Source organism: Adiantum capillus-veneris, chromosome 16 (genome assembly GCF_014529385.1).
Source record: "Adiantum capillus-veneris isolate H3 chromosome 16, ASM1452938v2, whole genome shotgun sequence".
Classification (NCBI taxonomy): domain Eukaryota; kingdom Viridiplantae; phylum Streptophyta; class Polypodiopsida; order Polypodiales; family Pteridaceae; genus Adiantum; species Adiantum capillus-veneris.
The window spans coordinates 25,134,575-25,159,586 of NC_140946.1; the positions used below are offsets into that span (position 1 = coordinate 25,134,575).

Genomic DNA, 25,012 nt, shown 5'->3' on the forward strand with positions numbered 1-25,012 from the left:
TTAGGTCAAATTCACCGATAGACGGGATATGAAGGGAGATAGAAAGGTTAAGGAATTGGACTAATGTGCAAAAGGCCCCATTGGGTGAGATGATCTCATAGAGAGATGTGGGTTCAATTTTAAGGCAGTGAGGATAAATCAGGAAAATCTCTTTGAGGAAATCTCTATTGTTGATACTAAGTAAGTCATCCATATATCTATAGGTATGTCTAAACTGTGAAAGCTTATTTTTGTATGATTTCATGGTTTTGAGACACCAATTGTACTCAAAGAAAGCAAGGTCAATATTACACATAAGTAAAGAGCATGAGAATCCCATGGGGATGCATAGGCATTGAATAAAGCAAAGACCGCCCGAAACAATAGTGCAGTTACAAAGCAGCCACGAGATGTAACCGCAAAGCTTAGCTTCATTAAAGTGTAAGGAGTGAGTTACTTTTATCCACCTGGGTTTTTTGGAAAGAGAGATATAAAAGAGTTTCTTCTTTCGAGCATTGGAGAAGGCCATTTTAATCACCTTGGCAAGAATAGTCTTAAGGCCAAGATCCCCTTCAAGGGGAATGTTTTCATAACATTGTGTAATGTCTATAGTAAAAATGTGGAAGATTTGCTGAGGAAGATTAAGCGAGACTTCTGTAGAGTTTTTTGCAAGCCAAAAGAGATTGTACTGAATATGTAAGAAATCTTGGTAGATTTTCTGTTTCGTGGCACAAATAAGCTCAAATTTGGTTGGTATAAGGTCGAGGCATAACGTAATATCCTTAGTGATATCATTGAAAATACTATTGGAGGCATCAAATATCCATCTAAACTTATGTTTATGAATTTTATAAGTGGAAAATAATACAGGTAATTTAGTGTTAAGAACAGGGTAGCTTAGATTTCCCAAGTACTTTGCAATATTATTGGTAACTGTTTGTAATGGAGTTAATACTACAAAATTCCTTCCCAGATACTCGATTGTGAGCGGTCTTCCAAGCAAGATACTTGCATACAATAGTGGGACAGTTAGGGCTTTTGTCCAGCCTGACAACAAACCATTTATAAGAGATTTTCTGAAATTCGAAAGTTAGTTGAGATGTAAGCCAAGATTCATCAGAGGATGACCATTTTCTAGGTAGTTGTGAAACTTTTTGAAGGAAGCATTCCTTCACAACTTCCCTTAAGTCCGGTAGAATTGTCATCTCCAGTTGGAGAGCACTGACAAGGTCAGTGAGGCAGCTTAGTATAGCAGATAGAGCAAGGTAGGGGTTTTTGGTAAAGTTAGGTATATGATTGAGCCCTTTGGCCAAAATGCTACGTATTTTAGTATTTTCAATAATGTTAAGATCACAGGTACAAACATGGTTACCATAGTCCTCAAAATTCCTGCAAAAGGTGGTAAATTGAAAGCATGTACAAAGGGGAACAAAATCCTGCCGAAGAAAGTCATTACTGTAAATTAACTTCTTTATGGGATGTTGATACTTCCATCCTATGCGTATATTGTCGAGTAATTTGTGATTGCCAAAAAAACAAATCAAAGACTCACAAAAAAGATTTTTTGGTTGAATCCAATCGAGGAGTACATTGTGAAAGAGACAGTGTATGTAGATGAAACCATTGTCCGGATCAGCTTTGTCGAGAGTTCTTCTTCCGCAAGGACTTGTAGTAACCTGCAATATCACCAAGGTTTAAATATCAGGGAAGTTCTTGATGGGAGGAAACCTACCTCTACCCCTTGTGTAGCTACGAACTTTTCCCCGATTAGAGGATAAGCTAGATGTTTAGAAAGGAAGCAAAGGAGTTGGGGATAATCAAAGAGTTGGATCTTTTGAGAGTAGGAGAGTCATCCTCATCAATACAAGGTTTCGAAAGCATCCAAGCTGCTAATACATCTGAGTACAAGAGATGTGGCCATTGAGAGAGGCTCCGAGGACAATTCCAATCCTTGTGAGAGAGCAAGAGTCTGCAATTTATCAAAAAAGTGTGGTGAGGTTCACTTATTCTTACCATAGTAAGTAATACAATCTTTGGCATTCTTAGAGAGGAAGGGTTTAGTTCTAACTGCCAAAGCATTCTTTGGTTTATGGTCCTTAAAGAATAGCTTAATCTGTTCGAGAATCTTTGCATGATTCTCAGGGTTGTGATTAGTGCTCATGCGGGCTGTCTTTCTATAGGGTATGCAGTCCTGAAAAAGGAACAGTATAAACATAAATAAAAGTAGAAACAATAACTGTAGTTTTTGGGCTTGCAAACCTTACATCGGCAAAGTTCAAGACTATAGTAGCCGTGAGCAGGGGACCAGAAATAGAGTCTACGAACGACCACCTAACACCAGTCAACCGGTCACGGGATTACAAACTGTGGGTCCAACTTAGAACTCAATTTCGAAGAAAATTTCCAAAGCCAGCATCCCGGTTTATCTAGAAAGAAAAACCTTATGTATAGGATGTGTATGTAGCTGTTTTAATCTTAGATAATAAGACATAATTGAACTTTTACATTCAAAGGACAACTGGCAATGGAACAAAGAACAGATAAGTACAAAAACAATTCAGTATTAGAATCATTTAAGTACAATGTTTGTAGAAAGAGATCCCCTTTCAGCACATAAATAGTAAAAGAACTTTCCAAATCATAAGTGAGTGTTCCATCCAGTGTAGGACGGCTTGCCAAAGTCAAAAAAAACCCTCCAAGATAAGATAGAGTCCTTATCTGCATCCATCCGAACAATACAACAATTCAGTTAGCCTTGGATGTGTATTACAAGTATCAATGGACCATACCAGTTATTATCCATGTCCATCTTACAAGCTTTTTTTTAAAACCTTACCAAGCTAAGTCCATAGAAAAGAATGTTAATTATTATCCCTGATTTTTTAACCATAAAACTAGAGTTTTTAAAAAATATCATTTTGACTAGAAGGCAATCACCGCTTTTAATCGAAGTGTGTGAATCCACCATCATTTTGAAGTCATTTAGTTTCTAAAAACCCAATCGAGTGTAAAAAGTTCTAAGTTCTCAAACTTTAGTAAAAAAACCAGTCAAAAGTCCATTACGGTAGAATGATCTTTGAAAAAACCATTACCACTTAACCATCTTTTCTCTTTAGAAAATATACCCCATTTGTCATGTTATTTACCATGTCTATACTTACCTTAGTACTCAAAGTTTATGAGAGGCGCACCATTAGCCAAAGAAAATATATCCAAACTGAATACAGTATAGTCCTTAGTGCTGCCATGGTAAAAACGGCCTAACATTTTTTTTTGTAAAACAAACTACAACGCACTGTTCAGAGAACAGCACGGCTAGCCAACAGTCTATATGGCCAAGCAGTGTATAGCTTAACCTAGTCTATTAGGTAGTAAGAATAACAGAATGTAAACGCATCAAACCACATGATACCCAATCATATCAATCGACAATACCAGTAACTACTCATCCGAGGTGTATTCCCTTTCCAAGCCTAAATCGGGTACTTACCATACAAATGTCAAGCAAGTGGCCTTATATTTACCTTTCAATTCAGTGCACAAAAATCCCCCCGTTTCTTAAGCCATCGGTAACCCAGAATGGTGGGTTTTTCCAAGTATACGGCTACAGTAACCTCGATGCCAAGTAAAACAGAAAGCTCCCATTCAGATGCCCAGTATCACATAGTTCCTAGTGCTTCCGGTGTTTTAAAAAGCCAAGAGCAACCCCCAAAAGAAACAGCACAGTTTGACGGGATGCACCACCATTTCTTTAAAAAAAATAGTCAGATGGAATGTGCCAATACAGTCTGCAAACGGTAAAAGCCTGCAGAGGCTAAGAAAATCCCAAAGTACCTTGGTAGTCTCAAGACCACATACTATTTATAGGAGTAACTTTCAATTATGTTGTGCAGCGCTAAAAAAGTGTGACAGTAGAAAAAAACCAGTTAACGACAGCCCCCCTTTTTTTTGAGGGGTCAAAAAGCCAAATTTTTATACCCAATATGATAGCAAGCAGTTTGATGTCGGCGGCAAAGTAATTTGAGCCAAGTATACACAGCTACCATGCCACTTTCTGTCATCCGGTTTATACTTACCTTATTGTGCCAACACATAACTAATGTATGCTCTATGTACAACATTAGCAAAATACAAACACAACCAGTAGAGACGTAAGCAAGGGCAGAGAAAAACCTGAGAAACTTGAGTGGTGAGCTCCATAGCTCCTTTTTTGAAGCAAGCAGTAGATTTTTCAGAAAAAAACAAAACAGACAACCCTGGCTAAGTGAGGGGCAGAGATGCGCCCTCACCTGTATATATAGTGAAAGGAGGAGGGACTGTCAGTCCAATGAGCGGGAGCCATAAGTGAGCCGGGTCGCCTTCCTGGAGACTCTGTGTGTGTGTGTGTGTTGGCTCTGTTCGGCGTGCAGATATCCAAGAGTGGGGAGATCCACTGGAGAGGCCGCCTTCGTGGTGTGATGAAGAGGGACTCCCGAAATGCAGTCACGCTCGGCTACGCAAGAGCTAGTGATAATCAATTAGAACCTAGGTTAATTATAAGAGCAAAGCCCTATGGTGTAAAGTAGCAGTGGCATTTAAGTAGTATCCCGAGTTATTTTATGCTACCCAACTGGTCCTGGGTTAAATCAGCAAGTTGGGGGGGGGGGTGTTAGTTTTTAGAATTTTGAAAAAAGTATCACAGTGGTGTGTGTGTGTGTGTTGTGTGTGTGTGTGTGTGTGTGTGTGTGTGTGTGAGAGAGAGAGAGAGAGAGAGAGAAAAAGAAAAAAAGGAGAGATTTTATTAATGTCTTCGGAAGGTAGAACTTGGCCTATGAGATAAATCGTATATCCTTCATCATCTCTAAAAAAGGAAACACTAAAACTGAAATTAAAGGCCATAGCAAAAGCCAACTAATAAACTGGTGATCGTGACTATATAGTGAACTTGGTCCTAACAGTGTTCAAATTGAAATAAAGAGGAGGGAGGGAAGGGGAGTATTTAGAAGCCTCTTCTCAAAGTTTACCTCAAATGTCGCTTCCAGTAAGCTTAAATGATGCAGCCACATCTCTATTCAAAACCAACCACTGGCTGATTTCATTAAGGAAAACAACATACATTGTGCAATCTAGCATGAATCCTGCATAATTAAAAAAAAAAATCAGCAACGAGAGAGTAGCACTAACGTAAAAAAGTTAGATTATCCATAACTCAAGATGAAACTATTGTAAACAAACACTGGATTATGCAAAACCAAAATAAATCAGCACAACCAATACAACAAAGTAGGAAGTAGTAGAAATCCTCTATCGTTAAAACAAGTGATAAAATCACGAGGCCTGCCCTTGAGAATATCTTTTTTTTTTGAAGGAACAAGAAACATTATAGATCATAGAAGACATGCAACAACAATGACTATATTACTAAAATTGGGATATTCACATCTCAAAGAAGTAGGAAGGCGTGCTGAGTCAGAGTGGGAGAAGAAAGGCGGTAAAGAGGGTGACTTGGCAATGGAGAAGAAGATAAGGAAGGGGCCATGGCAGTCGTCAGAGGTTGGCACTTGGAAAGCATGGGAGAAAGGGGGCGGTCACGAGGGGCTTAAATGGGGAAGCTTACAGGCAAGAAATCTCCTGGGGGGCTGCGCATGACGGAGAGAGTGCCACAGAGGAACGGGCTAGGAGGGGGCTCTGATAGCATTGTTGGGAAGGTGGGTATGCTTATGATGGAAGTGACAAGCATGGCCTTGAGAGGCATATGATTTGCGGGCCATTATTATTGATTCATGCTTACACCACCAACCTATATCTGCCTCGCCCTCCCTTAGGACCATCATGTTCCTACTTGACCCATCTGATGCTGCGAAGGCAAATGCTAAGAAGTCGCCCTAAAGACCCAAGATAAGGATAACAAATAATCTTGATCTTCTATTGGCACTCACTCGACTCAGTTTCATTGTGCTCCTTCCTCAACCACCTTTGGCCTCACACACACACACACACACGAAAAAATCTTTGGGTAAGCACTCGCACTTACTATTTTTGATTCCTAAAAGGGTTCTAACTTCTCTCTCGCTCTCTCTCTCAAGCCCCACGTCCCCTCACCTTGTTGGATTTGAGTCCGAAGTGGAAGTACAGTCCGCGCTACCCTCTTCCAGCACTAACTTGCTTATGTATCGTGTCCGATAAAGAGTCTGTAATTTCCCATATGTGTGCCCATGATTTATGTCCCTAAGCTCTCATGCAAAATTCTAGTGCTACTCCTTGATTTCTGTTTTGTTGGTGCTGCATCCGATAGCATCCCCATGCGTTGTTCTAGTCCCAAGCCCCTCGACTTGTAGTTGTGTGATCCCATTCACCTGCTTGTGTGCACAGTTGATGCACGTTCGCTATCCCTCTCCTACAAATGCTTGGAGACTCTTCTCTCTCTCTCTCTCTCTCTCTCTCTCTCTCTCTCTCTCTCTCTCTCTCTCTCTCTCTCTCTCTCTCATCCATCCATGATGGGGGTGGACAAGCCTTCACACACAAAGGCATGGAGAGTGGGCAAGAAGAGAGATGGCCCGGGAGAACCTTCAAAAGGGAGAGCTCTCGTAGTACGCTTCCCCTCCTTGGAAGAGAAGAAGGAATTCTTGAGAAAGAGGCCTACTCTCAAAAAGACACGTATTTTCCTCGGTGATGATCTCACTCTCTCAAAGCTTGCGTATATGAGAGAAGTAATGCCAGAGATTACGACGGTAAGGGAGAAGGGAAAGCTTGCTTTTACAGAGATGGTCGGGTGGTGATTGTAGAGCGACGCTTTACATGGTGGTGTGAGACCTATGGGACCACACTAAAGATGGCTACTTGGAATTGTGATGGATCTATGAGGTTGGATGTTGGTGCCTTTGAGGACAGAGACATGGACATTGTTTTCTTCTCAAAGACTCATCGGGCCCGTGGACAGCTTATGCCACATGTGGTGGGATACAGATGGGAGACAGGCCACAGGACAATCGCGAGATATGAGCATGGGAGTAGAGGTTCAAGAGGAGAAGCAGTGCTATTTAGGGAGGAGTTACAACCATTACTACATATTGTGCGGAGAGATGACCATGCTAGATACATGTGGGTGAGGCTGAGAGCTGACACAGGCCGATTACTATACATTGCCATATGTTACTTCCCCCCTAGTACGTCAATATATGCTGCATCCAGAGGACAGACGCCTTTCTCTATACTAGATGATGATATATGGGAGTTTTCTAGGGATAGTGATATCATCCTCCTAGGGGACTTCAATGCCCAAACGGGCAACTCTCAGACAATCCTCTACGATACTTCAGATGAGATGCTTAGAGAGCTTGAGGTGGGTGAGTTGGGGCTTGAGAGATGCTCACATGACAGAGAGCAGACGGAGTATAGGAGATACCTCACGGAGATGACGACTACACATGAGTTAGCCATACTTAATGGCTTACAGCGATTTCCTAGAGCGGCCGGTTTCACATGCTTTCCACACAGACACGGGGCTAGTACAGTGGACTATGTTATGGCACAACTGAGCTTTATTCCTTGTATTCCAGATTTCATAGTGGGAGCCAGACCAGCGAACGTAGTTGTGGATCATGCACTTTTGACATTGTCTGTTTCATTTCAGTATACCACAGCCCAGACATCAGGAGGCAGGTCACATACCCGTTATACATTTACACCAAAGACTGACTCGGTTTATACAGAGGAGATCTATAGCCGTCTATGCACAGCTGGTCCTGGCCTCTCAGTGGAGGAGTGCACCACTTTACTGATTGAGACACTGCATGGTGCAGCATCAGAGGCATACCCACACACTCAGCAGGGCCGGAGGCAATATTCTGGGAGCATACCCCAGAAAAGTTGGTATGGTGAGGAGTGCAGAGAGATGAGAGTCCAGCTTCAAAGGGATCTTCTTTTAGGAGTCATCACTTACAGACAATCTCAGATTGCTTCTCGGCACCTTGTGCGACGGAAGAAACGAGCTTACTTGGCCCAGATGGAGCGAGACTTGTATCAATTGTTCTTGAGTAGAGACTCAGGAGAGGCATGGCGATTCTTTCATGAACACTCCCCTCCCCCAGTGATTACTTGTCTTGATGTGTGGGGCCAATATGCCTCATCCTTATATACGGTCCCTAGACAAGACCCCCTTCCAGATCCTAGAGCCGTGCCCACCTAGAAGCACCTTCTTTACCACAGAGATGGTAAAGAGAGCCATTGACAGGATGAGGCCCAGCAGGGCATATGATCATGATGGTCTAGTAGCAGAGCACTTTACACATGCTAGAGATATGCTCGTAGAGGTTCTTGCAGTGTTGTTCAATCGTGCCATGTGTGAGGGGTTACTTGAGACTTACACGTTGTCTACTATTGTGCCTATCTTCAAAGCAGGTGATCCTACAGAGCCTGGGAATTACCGCACTATTATGGTTGGACACACATTGGCACGGTTGTATGCATCCCTTTCTTGAGCAACAGTTGAGTAATTGGGCATAGGGTGAGGGTGTACGAGCAAAGGGCCAGACCGGTTTCAGGATATTTTGACACTCAGAGCCATCATTGAGGAGGGCAGGTCACATGGGAGACAGATTTATTGTAGCTTTGTGGATTTCCGCAAAGCATTTAACATGGTACCGAGAGCTCAATTGATGTGCAGACTGCAGAAGATGGGGTGCCCATAGTGTTGATTTGGGGGATTATGGCTCTATACAAATCAGTGATGGGACATGTACGCACTCCGGAGGGGATATCTGATTTAGTTCACTCCACCATTGGGGTGAAACAAGGTTGCCCAATGTCTCCTACTCTATTTGGTATGTATGTTGATGGGGTGTCTGATTACATTGACAGAGAGGGTGATAAGAGGTGTACATCTGGTAGGGACGTGGATCCCATTATTGTTATATGCTGATGATATTGTGTTCATCTTTGACTCACCGAAGGGTATGCAGCGACAGTTGGATGCACTACACAGTTTTGTAGAGGATAGCGGATTGTCAAGGTTATGGTGTTTAACACCACACCACAGTGGATCAGGAGATCAGCACCGACTTTCACATATGGTCAGGAGATTGTAGAGTATACAGATGCATACACTTACCTTGGGGTTGTCTTCATTGGGCCGAGGTTTTCTTTGGGAAGAGCAGCAGAGACTAGACCGACTAGAGCTTTTGCGGCCTTGGGAGGCTTGGAGAGGATGTGTTCGCAAGTTCAGTTCCAAAACCTCGGACAAAGTTATGGCTCTTTGATACTTTATTAGCCTCACCTATGTTGTATGGGGTGCAGATATGGGGACCTTCTATAGGCCAGGATGGTTGGAGACGTATGGAGAGGCCCTTGGTATCTATGATCTCTCGACTGATCAGAGCCATGGCCTCCGTACCCCACGCTATCATTCGAGCAGAGCTAGCTATCCCTACTATGGAGATTGAGACGCTTACCAGATCAATCTCCTTTGCACAGCTTGTGAGATACTACTAGAGACAAATATGCTAGAGTGGCCCTTCAGTCTTCCAGACAGTTAGCTCTTCAGGGGAACACTTCATGCTGATATGCGCAGATGACATCATGCTTTCAGACGCATGCCTTCACCATGGGCAGGCTGTCCTTGGCTTCACCATGGACAGCCTGCCCCCCTTTCTAGTACTCTCTTCAAGCACTCTCGGTGTCTTTTACTCGGGTGGAGATTACTAAACTCATTCGTCAGGACCTGATCCAGTTGGATACCAGGAGGACATGGATAGAGCCACCATAGGAGTTGGGCACAAAGATGGCTTTCTATAAAGAGCATCCTCTCCACCTCATAGGAGATTCGACCCAGCTACATGGACACACATATGTCTCATGGTTTGCGGTGTGCCATTGGTCGGATACGCACATCCTCACATCAGCTGGAGATTGAAACTGGTAGATTCAGAGCAATACCACCAGACAAGAGGATATGCCTCTTTTGCCAGCTAGAGCCAGAGACTGAGCTACATAACATATGTCATTGCACAGTGTACTATGAGATACGGGGCCGTTTCCATTGCTTATTCAAAGAGGGTTTCCGTCCTTTCTCTAGGGTCATGAGTTATGAGGATCAGAGATGTGTTGGGCTATATCTACTTGAGTTACACAGATATAGAGACAATTTACTGGGGGGAGATAGACAGAGACAGTCCCAGAGACAGATTACAGATTTCTTTCCACTAGATATGGGACAGCAAGAGGAGCAGCCATCATTGCAGAGCTCGGCCCACACTCATTTGACCACTACCGGCACTCTCATCGACCGAGCACTAGAGCTAGGGAGATCCAGACGGCCACGATTGAGGAGAGCTGCTACACAGCATCGACGGAGACTACAACAGAGGACTCGAGCCATACTATCTCGACATCCAAAGTGCAGATGAGGATGGAATCTAGTAGTAGTATATTTGTTCTAGTTCTTTTGTACCCATACCATAGCAGCTAAAATACGCATATTTTATTTAGAATAAACGACGTCCTGTATTGAAACATACAATACGTCTCATAGCGTTTTCTATTCTAACGTTTTTTTGCTCAAAAACGTATGTCTTTTCCTAGTTGATCAATTGTGTTTTAGAGCTTCATGGTGCTTGTTTATGTATGCTATGGTTAAATATTGAAGAGTCATTGAGGAGGTCCATGAACCGCTTCATTTGTCCTTATTAAAGTATCATATCTAAAAAAAGTGGACGTATATTATTTTTGATTCTCAAAAATATGTCTAGTACGCGTATTGTACACCGCGTATAAAACGTCTCCTCCTGTACCGTAGCTGCTATGACCCATACATGGTATTAGATTCACCATTTTGTAACAAATTGGTCTCAAAGGTCATTTTGGCCTTTTGAAGACGTTAATATAACATTTCATTTCATTCTCTCTCTCTCTCTCTCTCTCTCTCTCTCTCTCTCTCTCTCTCTCTCTCTCTCTCTCTCTCTCTCTCTCTCTCTCTCTCTCTCTCCCCACAGTTTTTTCAGCCAAGCAAAATTGGGTTCACCAACCTATGAACAAATTGGTTGAGGAATGACGGCCAAAAATTGGTGCTTAGCATGGACGTGTGTGGGCCAATACGAAGGAACTGGTTGTGCAAGAAAGATGCACACATGGTTGGGAGGAGTGGCAACACCAGAGGTGGGCGATGGCAATACTAGATGGTCGGCTATCTCCCGAGTAGATGTAGTATGAAGGGATGCACCCAACCTTCGAGGCCGATATGGCCACCTCCCACGCACAGATCTGTAACAGCTACGACAGAGTTGTGTCGTACAACAACATGCCCACGATTGGCATGTGGAAGATTGCACTTCTCTAAGATCAGTCTGACGAGGACGAAGAGATTTTAGGCTTTAAAATAGCATCCTCCTACTTTTGATTTATTAGTCGGTACCTTAAGAGATGTCATGTCTTGTCTTGCAAGTGAAAAAGGGAAGAGGTGGCACACTGGCACGTGGAGAGAGAGAGAGAGAGAGACCGTATTACCATGTGTCAAGACAAGCACACAGGGGGAGAGAGAGAGAGTCCAGAGAGAGAGAGAGAGAGAGAGAGACAGAGAGAGAGAGAGAGAGAGACTGTGCGACGCATTAGGACGAGCCGGAGAGAGAGAGAGAGAGAGAGAGAGAGAGAGATTTTTTGTTTATCTGCTTCGATCATCGTCTGCAATCGTACCCCGTGATGCTCTTGTGCTCCTGCTTGACGCTGCCCCTCACAATGCCATTGATAGGCCATGTCCATTCAATGCTCTCGTCCTCCTGCTTTATCGATGTGCCATTCCCCTATGATGTCCACTTCCGCGCTCCCTTACCCTACAAGGGCTGCAAGGCGGAGGGGAGGGAAGAGTTACGTGTCACGTGACATCCAACCCTATGTGTCCGTGGACAAGCTACAGCATGACAAGGGTTCAGTCAGTCCAGTCAGTCTAGCTTAGGAAGTATTCTGGCACTTTTGTGAGTCTGTTCGCAGACCGTGCATGCCCACGCACTTAGAGTAGTAGATGCATATCCTCTAGTTGCACACGGTATGATCATCAGCATTACCGTCAAAATCCATCAGGAGCAGTTTCCAGTGCATAAATGATAAAACCTATTTTTCCCTATTTTTGACATTTTTTCACTTTTTTTTTAAAGTGACTTTTGTTGGGAACTAGGTAGGGCAATTTTGCTAAAGTTGTATATAAGCAAACCTAGGAATTGGGCTAATTGGCAGAAGAGCAAGGAGAACACACGCACAAGTGCAACAGGTTCCCCCCCTCTCTCTCAAGCAAGACCTCCCCACCAAAGCTTGCGTTTTCTTTCCAACAAGCATCAGCGATTTCAGCCCTGCCTTGGGCAATTCCAGCAGCGTTTTCCACAAGAGTATTCAGCCCTGCACTTGGCGATTCCCACGGCATTGTTTGCATCCGCAAATACAATCTCAGCCAGCGTTTTTACAGCAGCCTATTCAGCGTTTTTGAAGCAGTAGAATTCAGCCACACTAAGTGTTTTTGGACAGCAGTACAACAGCGATTTTCAGCAGCATTTAAGAGATCAACAGATAGCGTTTTTGAAGCAACAGAATTCAGCCAGATCAGCGTTTCCTTCAGCACCATTTTCAGCAGAATATAGAGTCAAATCGTTGCCGTCGACCTCCCCAACTCAAGAATCTACCACGACAGCACCAAATAACCACTTCAAAACAGTTCACAGTTCACAATTGATTCAACACTAGCCCGGTGAAGTTCCGTGCCTAGAGATATTGGCCCCAAAGACTCGGACCCCTTTCGGTATTTCTTTTTGTATTAATCTGAGTTCAAAGTACAAGAGTGCGGGCAGGCGCTCACACTCAGACTCTGCGTCCAGATGCTCTGAGTTGTGAGAGACCTGCTCACATATTTAAAGGTACAAGGGTTGCTAAAAGCAGAGCCCGAAAAGCTGAAATCAAAAGCTTCAAAAGCATTCAAGTAAAAGCTTTGAAAATAAAGCAAGAACTCTTTCTCTCTCTCTCCTGCTTAGTGTAAAATAAAGCAAGAGTCTCTCTCTCATGCAATGCATAGCAAAAAGCACTGCCCAAAGGCTGTCCCATAAGCTGAGCTACCGCAATATGCACCGCTTTTTGCAGGCGTCCGTACTGCTACCACGTGGCAGGTTCTCCGCAAATTCCGGGACTGTTGTATGGCCAGCCACGTCAGCTTTTCCATTTCAGGGTTAGGGTTTCCACAAAATTCGGGTTTTTAATTTTAGGGTTAGGGTTTTAGCAAAATTAGGGTTTCGGCATAATTAGGGTTTCGGGCAGCCACGTCATCACTTTGTGACATACCCCCCTCTTGAAAGCATTGTAATCGCCCTCGATTACACCTACAAGACAGACAGAGGCCATAAACCATCTTAGAAGACTCTGATTGTTAGTACCTACATACTAGGAACACACATCTAGCACATGTACCAATCGACAGTCACATCACACGACATCACAGGACATCACTCGACATCACATGACATTCAACATTCATTCAGATCTTCGACCATGATTTATCGGCAATGTAGCTAGCAATCGCATCTAGATCCAGTCGGGACCTCATCGATGTCCGATTGACTAACCCCTATTGCAACCATGTCTATCCGAGATCAATTAGACCAAAATGTTGCAATCATTTTGTCTATCAGTTCCTGCACTTAAAGACAAGTCAAGAACAAATCAATTTCATATTCAGGAATTCCATTTCATAAATTCATACAGCAGAATACTGTCAGCTCTCAGTATCCCTGAAGCTCAAAGAGACATCAATGACTCTAGTACTCTAAAATCAAGGCATCTGTTGACAAAGGAGCGGAGTAACTCCCCTCTTGAGCATCCCACTGCACCAGATCTGCGGCCAAGCTGGATTTTGGATTCCATTTGGAGTAGACTATGCTAAACCAAAAGCTTCGAGGTAAAGTTTCACAATCTGAGGAGTATCTGCTAGGTCCTCCATCCACTTCGCATCCAATGGAGGATAGTTCTTGAATTTAACCAAGAACCACCTTCTTACTTTACCCTTATTCTTTGTGTCCTTATGTGCCAAAATCTGTTCAGGAACAAGGAGCTCCTCGTTTTCCTCCACTTCGAGTTGCTCATCGGGCTCCCCATCATCAAGCCCATCACCTTTGAAAGGTTTCAAGAGACTAACATGACATGCATTGTGAATCCTCCAAGTGTCAGGCAGTTTCAATCGGAAGGAGACATCATTGATCTTTTCGCAGATCTGGAAAGGTCCGTAGTATCTCATACTAAGCTTTGGAAAAAGCCTCTCGTTTCCCTTCTTCTTTCTCAGGCGTGCCTTCTCAAAGCGTAAGAGCACCCAATCATCCTCCTTCAATTTCAAATCGCGACGATGGCGATCCGCTGCCTTCTTCTATCTTTCTTGAGATTTCTGCAAAGCCTCACGGACTTTGGCAAAAGCCGTATCTAAGTCGCACGTGTATTCATCTGCTTCAAAAATCTTATCTTTCGTGCTTAGGAAGGGTGGAACCTTCGCAGCACCTTCAACAATCTCAAATGGCGCCTTCCCCGTCGAAGAGTGTATCGTGTTGTTGTAGGCAAATTTCACCAAAGGTAGATACTTTTCCCATTGAGTCTTCTAATCCAAGATATAAAACTTCAATAAATCTAAAACCATTGAATTGGCAATCTCAGATTGCCCGTCAGTCTGTGGGTGGAACGATGACGAGAACTGCAAACGCGTGCCAATGTTGTCCCAAATTGCCTTCCAAAACAAACTCGTAAATTTGGGGTCCCTATTGAAGACAATTGTCTCAGGCATGCCATGTAATCTGAAGATCTGGGCCACAAACAGTCTCGCTAAGTGATCCGGCTTGATTGTTTTCTTCGCTGGAATGAAATGAGCCTGTTTACTAAATCTGTCAATAACAGTCCAGATATCATCGTGACCACTCTGTGTTCTCGGGAGATCAAAAATGAAATCCATTGCAATTCTTTCCCATGGGCGGGTGGGTATGGGCAAAGGCTGTAACAATCCCTGTGCTTTATGCTTGTCAAACTTGACCTTCTGGCATACCAAGCAACTGCGCACAAACTCCTCCACATCCTTCTTGAGTCTCAGCCAAAAGAAATATCTCTCTACCCTTTCATGGTGGTAGCAATGAGCGTAGAGAATATCCATGGCCCACCGCATCTGCTTTTTCGATAGCTGCTTCTGTGACAAGAAGTAGCGCAAACTCTGATGGTCTGTAAAGACTGTAAAATCCGCTACGAGTAGGTAATGCCGCCATTGAGTAAGATCATGGACAACCGCCGAAAGTTCTTTCTCATAAATCTGTGCTGTCATTTCCGGCCTTGAGAACAATCGGCTCTCGTAAGCAATGACATGGCCTTCTTGCATTAAGACCGCACCCAGACTACGACCACAAGCATCACAATATACTTCAAATGACTTCTGCAAGTCCGGCAAAGTCAAAACTCCAAGTCAAGAATCTACCACAACAGCACCAAATAACCACTTCAAAACAGTTCACAGTTCACAATTGATTCAACACTGGCCCGGCAAAGTTCCGTGCCTAGAGATATTGGCCCCAAAGACTCGCGCCCCTTTCGATATTTCTTTTTGTATTAACCTGAGTTCAAAGTACAAGAGTGCGGGCAGGTGCTCACACTCAGACTTTGCGTCCAGATGCTCTAAGTTGTGAGAGGCCTGCTCACATCTTTAAAGGTGCAAGGGTTGCTAAAAGCAGAGCTCCAAAAGCTGAAATCAAAAGCTTCAAAATCATTCAAGTAAAAGCTTTGAAAATAAAGCAAGGACTCTTTCTCTCTCTCTCTTGCTTAGTGTAAAATAAAGCAAGAGTCTCTCTCTCATGCAATGCGTAGCAAAAAGCAATGCCCATAGGCTGTCCAAAAAGCTATGCTGTAGCAATATGCGCCACTTTTTGCGGGCGTCCGTATTGCTGCCACGTGGCAGGTTCTCCGCAAATTCCGGGACTGCTGAAACGAACGCGGAGAAAGGATCTCCCGGCCACACAGACCGCCTACAGATGCGCATCGGACAAACCACCCGACCATAGCCACCGTCCGGCCGCTCCCCCGTGCTGGGGCCAACGTCCGAGGAAGTAGGCGTGCACATGTAAGACCGAGCGTCCCATACCACCCGGCCTCACCTCCTCGAGGTGACCTCGCGCACTCCTAGCATCACCGGCTAACCATTGGCACTCTGCCAGTGGGGGTCGATAACTGCAAATGAGGCCTCGGCCTCCCTTTTATAATAATGGCCGGCCACACTGGCCGGGTTCACACTACGTCCGCCCGGACACTGGACGCCCATCCCGACGGCATCTGGGCTAGATCCCCTCTCCTGTGAGCGGGACATAACATACTTCCCCCCTTAAGAACCATTGATCTCCTCATCAATGAAGTGGGGATACTGAGCTTTCAAAGCCCTAACAGGTTCCCAAGTAGCAAACCTTTCAGATTGACCCTTCCATTTGATTAAGTACTCGTCATAAGCCTTTTGGCGCAAATGACGGGTACGATGATCCAAAATTGCTTCTGGTTCTCGAGGAATATACTCAGTTTGCATATCTTGCCATACATTTTCCTCGATAGGCACGACAACATCAGCTTCGCCCAATTTCACTTTAAGGCGGCTGACATGAAACACTGGATGTACAGTAACATCCGAAGCAGAGCCAGTTTGTAGGCAACCTGGCCAATTTTCTTTGTGATCGAGAACGGACCACAATATCTAGTTGAAAGCTTATAATGCTTTCCTATTTGCATAGTCTTGGAATCCTTGGGTATCTTCAGATAAACCCATTGTCCCACATCTAGAGTCCTTGGAGATCTCTTTTGATTAGCATAAGTAGTGACTCGATCACGAGCCGTTCTTATGCTATCCTTGGCCAATTCGAGCATTTCCTGCATGTCATACAGGAAATCACGAGCTTGGCGGTCCTTGACTTTCTCTAAGCCAATAGCAATCGGGGATTTAGGCTCAAATCCATACATCAGCATGAACGGGCTAAATCCAGTAGCAGAATGCTTGCTACTATTATAGGCAAAATCTAACTGTGGAAGATACCTTTCCCAATCAGACTGCCTGTGAGAGACATAGGCTCTCAACATGTCCTCTAACGTCTGATTCATCCTCTCAGTTTGTCCGTCGGACTCAGGATGGTCAGACGACATACTCAACTTCGTCTGAAGATGAGCGAACACATCTCGCCAAAATCGGCCAGTGAACTTAGCATCTCGATCACTGACGATGTCCTCTGGGAGACCATACAGCTTATAAAGCTGATCGACAAATAAAACCGCCAACTCATGGCTTTTTACTGTCGACTTCGTTGGTATAAACTTCACCATTTTTGTGAGTCTATCGACCACAACCCAAATAGCGTCATTGCCTCGACTAGTATTTGGCAAACCAACGATAAAGTCCACCGAAATACTCTGGGATTTCCAATGGATGTAACAGGCCAGCTTTCCTAAGGCGCTCTACCTTATTGACCTGACACTGAGCGCATCTCTTCACATAGCTCTCTATGTAAGAGCGCTCGCATTCTTGGCCAATAGAAATATCGCTTGACCAAAGCCAAAGTTCTCTGGATGCCTGGGTGCCCAGCGCTAGGAACATTGTGGCATTCGCACAAAATCCTTTGTCGAATCTCATCGATTTCCGGCACGCATACTTTACCATTTCTAAACAATAGTCCACCTCTAATGGAATATTGTCGCTGTCTCGTCTCTCCAGCACGACTCACTTGGATCTCCGGACCACCCAAGCCTGTATGCGAGTCATGCCCCGCTTCGACCTCGTTCCATATCTTGCCAAAATGGCCATCGAAACGACATAGCCCTCGGAGAGAGAGAGATAGAAATCATTTCAGCCATAGACAAGGCATTGACCTCAGGAATCCTGTTGAGCGCATCGGCAACTCGATTGTTGGATCCTTTTCTATAGCGGATCTCAAAGTCAAACTCTTGCATAAGCTCAACTCATCTAGCCTTCCAACCTCTGAGATCACCCTGATCACAGATATAGTGCAAGGAGTAATGATCTGTCCATGCAACAAACGTAGAGCCATACAAGTAGTGCCGCCATTTCCTCAGGGCGTGGACTACGGCGTAAAGCTCCTTCTCCTACGTTGGATAACGCATCTCAGCGTCAGAAAGCTTCTTACTTTCAAATGCAACAGGACGTCCATCCTGGTATAACGCCGCACCAATAGCAGCATCCGTTTCAACCACAAACGGTTTGCTAGGATCGACAATGTGCAATATTGGCGCAGTAGTCACCAAGTGCTTTAGTGTCCGAAAGCTCTCGTCGAGACGCTCATTCCAGACAACCGAGGGATTACCTTTACGACGAGGACCCGAAGTCTTCGGCCCTTTCACCCCTCCTTTTAAAAGTTGCGTAAGCGGAGCAGCAACTTTCGAGTAATCCTTGATAAACTTGCGAAAGAATCCAATAAAGCCTAAAAAGGACTTTACTTGGCGTACATTCTTCAGAATGGGCCAATTTCGCACTTTATCTAACTTTTCAGGGTCAACGCGAATTCCATCGCGAGTAATGATGTGACCCAAGTATAGAAGCTCTTTTTTAAAGAATTCACACTTCGCAGCCTTAGCGTAAAGCTTCTCAGTTCTCAGTCCTTCGAGAACAGTGCGTATATGCACTAGGTGCTCAGACAAACTTCGGCTGTAGATCAAGATATCATCGAGAAATACAACAACGAAGTTGCCTAAAAATGGTCTCAGCAGATCATTCATCATCTACTGGAACGTAGCTGGAGCATTGGTCAAACCAAAAGGCAAGACCAAAAACTCGTAGTGACCATAACGCGTATGGAAGCTTGTCTTAGGAATATCTTCTAGTTTGATCCGTATCTGATGATAGCCTGATTGCAGGTCTATCTTCGTAAAATACAACGCTCCATGGAGAAAGTTCTATCAGATCGTCCATGCGAAGGAGCGAATACTTGTTCTTGACAGTGAGTTTATTCAACCCCTTGTAATCCACGCAGAAGCGCATAGTGTTATCCTTCTTTCGAGAAAGTAGCACTGGCGCTCCCCACGGGGATTTGCTAGCCCGAACAAAACCCCTGTCGAGATAATCCTTCAGCTGTCGCTGAATCTCGTCCTCCTCGGTTTTACTAAACCGATAGGGTTGCTTTGAGAAGGGCTGACTACCAGCCACCAACTCAATGCCATGATCTACTCCTCTCGAAGGCGGCAAGCCAGGAGGTAGATCATCAGGAAAAACATCCTTGAAATCAGTCATGATTTCGCGGATAAGGTTGGATTCGTAAGAATCCCCAAGTTCAACAGAAGAACATGAAACATTTTTACGAAATTCAGTGACAGAAGTACCAAGCACTAATGAATCAAACCAAGCAAATGGTACACATTGATAAAAGTCAACATCAGAAGACTTTATTTCCTTATACATTTCCAAAGTAACAACTGGTATTGCAAAACCATTATTTACAGATTTCTGATTACAAAGCGACACAGATACATGAGGCATGTTCTGCTTCACTAAAACAAGAGAGTGATGTACATAGTCTATATACAATGAGTCTTATTTATCATAAAACCATGGAATTCCTAAAATAACATCTGCTCTGTCCAGGCGCATGATGTGGAAGTCCAGGTTCTCTTTGTAATTAGCCAGCTCGAGCGACAAGTCTGGAACCATCCGATTCCATACATCCGTATCCACGCCACGAGCCATCTTCACGTGATACTCATGGTCACTGTCCTGCGTCCGCAGGTTCAATTTTTGCACCAATTTTGCATCCACAAAATTGTGTGAGCTTCCATTATCAAGGAGTACGGTCACGTCGTGACCATTGATCTTCCCGGGGAAACGGAGAAGATCGTGCTTACCAAACACTTTGGTGCTAAAAGTACAATTAGTGCATGAACTGTGCGCTAAATGATGGATTTCAACTTGAACAACATCAGAGTTACCTGAGATCTCGTGAATCTGAACCGAAGGACGGCCTTGCGGTTTCTGCGTCTTTTTCTTTTTAGGGCAATCCTTGATTTGGTGACCCGTCTGGCTACATCCGAAGCAAGCCTCCTTCTTCACTGCATCGGCAACTGAAACCTTCCTGGCTCTCTTCCTCTCCTGAGAAGATCTCGGCGATGATTTGGACTTATGCTGGAATCGGGGTCGCTTCCTCGAAGCACCCTCACCGGATTGATGGTCTACAGTTCTTTTCTTCTCATAATTCGCTCCATTTATCAAATGGAACGTCCTGGCCTTTGCCACTGCATCCTCGACGTTAGTCAGGGCTTTATCCTTGATTAAGGCCCAACGGTAATCTTCATGTAACCCCAGCAAGTACATGTGCACGGCGTGTGTGGAATCCACCTTGCAAAAGGTGAGCGCCTCTTTGAAAGCTGTCGTATACTTATCAAAAGACAGAGTTTTTATCGAAAGACTCTGCAGTTTGGCATAAGCTTTCAAAGGGTCCATTTTAGCGAAATCCTCTTTGAAGGTGAGCGCCTCTTTGAAAGCTGTCGTATACTTATCAAAAGACAGAGTTTTCATCGAAAGCCTCTACAGTTTAGCGTAAGCTTTCAAAGGGTCTATTTTAGCGAAATCCTTCTTGAATTTCACGCAAAAATCAGCCCACGTCGTAGGCTTCTCTGTCATGTCACGCCACCAGGTAAGCGCCTTACTGCGCAGATAAAGAGGAATCGTCTGAATCCTCCATTCATCATGCTCCCCATGGAGATCAAAGTATGTGGTCCACTAGTGCAGCCAGTTATTTACAGCCAATTCCGTACACTCCTCTTCACCTGAGAAATTTGTAGTTTTGTACGGAATTGTGGCAGTCGGACCACCCTGCGAACGCCCAAAAGCAACAATCTGCGTCCGCAAATGCTGGAGATGGGTTTCACCCTCGGAAATACGTGCAGTCGTCGATTGAGCCATATTTTCGAGAGTAGAAAGTCGGGAACTGAGCCCTTGTACGACCCCTTCGAGAGAGGCCAGGCGAACATTCGTCTGAACATTCGCGTTTTCCAGAGCGGTAACACCCTGGTCGAAGCTCTGGAAAGTGCTTGTAATCCATGTGTAGAGAGCATGCGTGAATGGAATTTGAATGTTACCTGGCGCGTCGTCACGCTGCACATCCGAGCTGGAGGAATCCATGGCGAAGTGCGTGAAAAACTGGAAAATTCACGCGGAACCGAGCCTTTTTTGCACTTTTTGGTCGCGAAAAGTCGAAGTTGCGAAGAGCTCTACGCGCCAGCGTGAGCGTCCGAACGCGAGCAGATGATGGTTGGAGCGCGGGAGCACGAGCAAGTGAGAGAGGGGGGGAACTCGGGAGAGGAGCAGAGAACTTGAAAAGTGAATTCTCTGCAAAACTTAGTCTCTGCAAGTGGTTTTTATAAACCAACAGGTTTCACACTCAATAAAAAGAACTCCACGTTGGAAGCCAACACAGGCTCTCTGCCGTTCTCCACAGATCCCTGCGAAGCATACAGAGAATAACCAAAACACAGAGAGAGGTATCTCTCTCTCTCTCTCTCTCTCTCTCTCTCTCTCTCTCTCTCTCTCTCTCTCTCTCTCTCTCTCTCTCTCTCTCTACGCTTTGCACAAAGGAGCATGACATAGGGAGATGTGAAAGAATACAATATGCCGAAATTAGTCTAAATTCAGTAATTTAACAAGCAATTCTCTGATTTTCAATGAAAATCAGTAAAATTTATGAGAGATCTTTCAATTTCCAGCACTACCTTCTGTTAATTTTCTGTTTTTTTATTAAAAATCAGTAAAAAAGCACTAATCCTCACTTGCAAACATGCTTACGACGGAGAAAACAAGTAATTTCAGCAATTTAATCACTAAAAATTACGCAAACTCGAGGTTCCCCGACTCGAACCGATCCGTAGGTGTGCACACAGTCCTTCGTGCAGCCAAGCCGGCTCTGATACCATGAAACGAACGCGGAGGAAGGATCTCCCGGCGACACGGACCACCTACAGATGCGCATCGGACGAACCACCCGACCATAGCCACCATTCGGCAGCTCCCCCGTGCTGGGGCCAACGACCGAGGACGTAGGCGTGCACCTGTAAGACCGAGCGTCCCATACCACCCGGCCTCACCTCCTCGAGGTGACCTCGCGCACTCCTAGCCTCACCGGCTAACCATTGGCACTCTGCCAGTGGGGGTCGATAACTGCAAATGAGGCCTCGGCCTCCCTTTTATAATAATGGCCGGCCACACTGGCCAGGTTCACACTACGTCCGCCCGGACACTAGACGCCCATCCCGACGGCATCTGGGCTAGATCCCCTCTCCTGTGTGAGCGGGACATAACAACTGCTGTACAGCCAGCCACGTTAGCTTTTCCATTTCAGGGTTAGGGTTTCCACAAAATTAGGGTTTTTGATTTTAGGGTTAGGGTTTCAATAGAATTAGGGTTTCGGCAGAATTAGGGTTTCGGGCAGCCACGTCATCACTTTGTGACAGTTTTACAACTTCCCGGTGTCGTATTCTCTTCTCTCTCTATCTCTCGGTCTCAGCACCTTCATTCACATTGTTCACCGCTTTGTTTGTAATCATTTGCACTCTCTCACTAAAGGAACGGAAGGCTCTCCCTTCCATGAGTAAAAGGAACCTTGAGCACAATTCGGAGCACTCATCTTGAGCAAAGTTCAACATTCACTTCCGCTGCACCTTACAGTGGTATCAGAGCTTTAGCAGTGTTCTGTATCACTCAAGGAAAGAACCACAAGAATCACAAGATTTTTTTTTGCTTTTTGCGGTCGCACGTAACCCAAGTCCTCTTGGGCGTATCGATTTTAATCGTGTTTTTGAAGAGTGACAGGAATCTCAAGAAAGAAGGGCTTGTCCAGTCTCCCCTTGTGCCTCTTTTCACTCATTGAGAGCGGACCGTGCACTTAGTGGCCGGCCAATCGACGTGAGGTGGGAAAAAGAAACCTTGGTGTGAGCGCAAGGCCGCCAAGGGGTACGCCCGCGGAAAAGAGCAGAACTCGGGTGAAGAGAAGATCCTTCTCTAACACAGATTGCAAGCAAAAATAGAACCTCAAGAACTCAAGACCCCCAAGAACCCAAGACCCACAAGAACCCAAGTTCCTCGAGAACTTAAGAACCAAAGATCACAGTGTGTGGTCATCACCCGAAGCGGAATGGATACTTCGCATGGAGGTGATGGGCATGAGAGTAGTGAAGAAGAATTTCCTCACCATGGAGGTTTTCCTCACCCTCCCCCTTCGCCATCTACGCCAAGGATTGCACCAAATCCTACGGAGGCTTTGGTGAAATCGATGATGGACATGATGGCACAACAAGAAGCCACTCGCATTGCTTTGGAACGCAAGGGCGATGCACGAAAAGAAAGAAAAGCACAAAGAAAGGAGGGAGCCGAAGAAAGACGCGTGGCCTTGGAGGCCGATTGTCAGGTTCAGAGAGACCTACGCACGCAAGAATTGGTTCGACAAGTTCTTGCCTCGAAGTCCGAACCAACCAAAGATATTGGTAGTTCCTCAAGTGGCGCAAGCCGAGATTCGAACTCCAACAACCTAGTCACAGAGAAGTTGACTTTCAGTAAGTATGATGGTAAGATGGATGCCACAGTTATTCATTCTTGGTTGCATCAATTTAATGCTTATTTTGCGACAACTAAGAAGACAGGAAATAGTAAGATTTTGATGGCAGCCATGTACCTTGCCGGTGATGCCATAAATTGGTACCACGCATGGCAAGAGGCACAGTTGGCCGCGCACCTAGAGGAAGCCGACGAATTCACGCCCCTTTCCTTCAATTGGGCCGATTTCCAAGACAAGCTCAAGGCGCGGTTTATGCCACCTCAATATCTCGCACGATCGAAGGACAATTAGTGTGCTCTCAAGAAAAATGGTATGACAGTTATGTCTTTCTCTAATCGTGTTTTGCAGCTCGGCACTCAATTACGCAAATCAGATGCGGAGCGCAAGAAGGCATTCCTTTATGGATTGGACGAGTATATCAAGTTTGATGTAGAGGTACTTGATCCAATCGATCTCAACAAGGCGGTAGCAATTGCTCTCGCACAGGAGATGAAGCACAATAAGGGAAAGCCTAAGGAGAACAAGACTTCTCAAGCAACCTCACAGACTTCTCAGAACCCACAGAATGGTAAGAATGGTAGCTCTTCTAGCCCATCTTCCTCTAATTCTTCGGAAAAGAACTCTAACAATGAATCTAAGGGTAAAGCTAAAGCACTTTCCATGGATTTTGTGACTAACCTTCCACCAAGTTTGCATTCAAGAAACACTCAATGTTTGACAATTGTTAATCGTTTCAGCAAGTTTTGTATGTTGATTCCTTGTAAAGCCACAGTCACTACACAAGATGTAGCATGGTTGTTCATTAAGCATTGGTACCCCCTCTGTGGTTTGCCAAAATCAATTGTTTCATATAGGGATGTTAAGTTCACGTTCAATTTTTGGCGCGCACTGTTTGAAAATTTTGGCACTAAGTTGAATTTCTCATCGGCTTTTCATCCACAGTCAGATAGTCAAACCGAGATTTACAATCAATTGGCTTTTGATGTTTTAAGTCATATGTATATGATCAACAGTCTCAGTGGGAGCTCTATCTCCCATTGGTTCAAGCTATTTTGAATGACTCTTTTTCCTTTGCCATTGGTCAAACTCCGTATGAGGCATCTTTTGGCCGTCCGTGCTGCCAGCGCTGCTACGTCATCTCCGCAATTCACGCCGCGATTCGCAGGCTGCCACGTCAACAGACCTTCCGTACAGTGGACAGTGCCACGTCAGCAGTTTTCGAGGTTTTCCTACAGGAATGTTCATGCCAAAGAGAGTGTGTGTGTGTGTGTGTACTGGACAGCAGCCACGTCACCAGTTTGTGACATACCCCCCTTTTGAAAGCATTGTAATCGCCCTCGATTACGCCTGCAAAATAGACAAAAGCCATAAATTGTCTAAGCAGACACTGATTGCTAGTACCTACGCACTAGGAACACACATCTAGCAGATGTACCAATCGACAGTCACATCACACGACATCACAGGACATCACATGACAT

At 44.8% G+C, this 25,012-nt stretch overlaps 1 protein-coding gene across 6 annotated transcripts in view; it reads right to left on the bottom strand.

Annotated features, from left to right (window-relative positions):
- The window catches only part of LOC147438727 (uncharacterized), an 80,167-nt gene that overhangs the window by 25,355 nt on the left and 29,800 nt on the right, over positions 1 to 25,012 (bottom strand). For 3 of the 6 annotated variants that reach the window (XM_086484718.1, XM_086484717.1, XM_086484719.1), the window contains exon 4: positions 4,983 to 5,096. The gene's annotated coding sequence lies outside the window, so the exon portion shown is untranslated. Of the gene's footprint in view, positions 1 to 1,532; positions 1,656 to 1,707; positions 1,949 to 2,310; positions 2,698 to 4,982; positions 5,097 to 25,012 lie in introns of those variants that run through there. The other 3 variants (XM_086484720.1, XM_086484722.1, XM_086484721.1) reach the window with 3 other exon arrangements.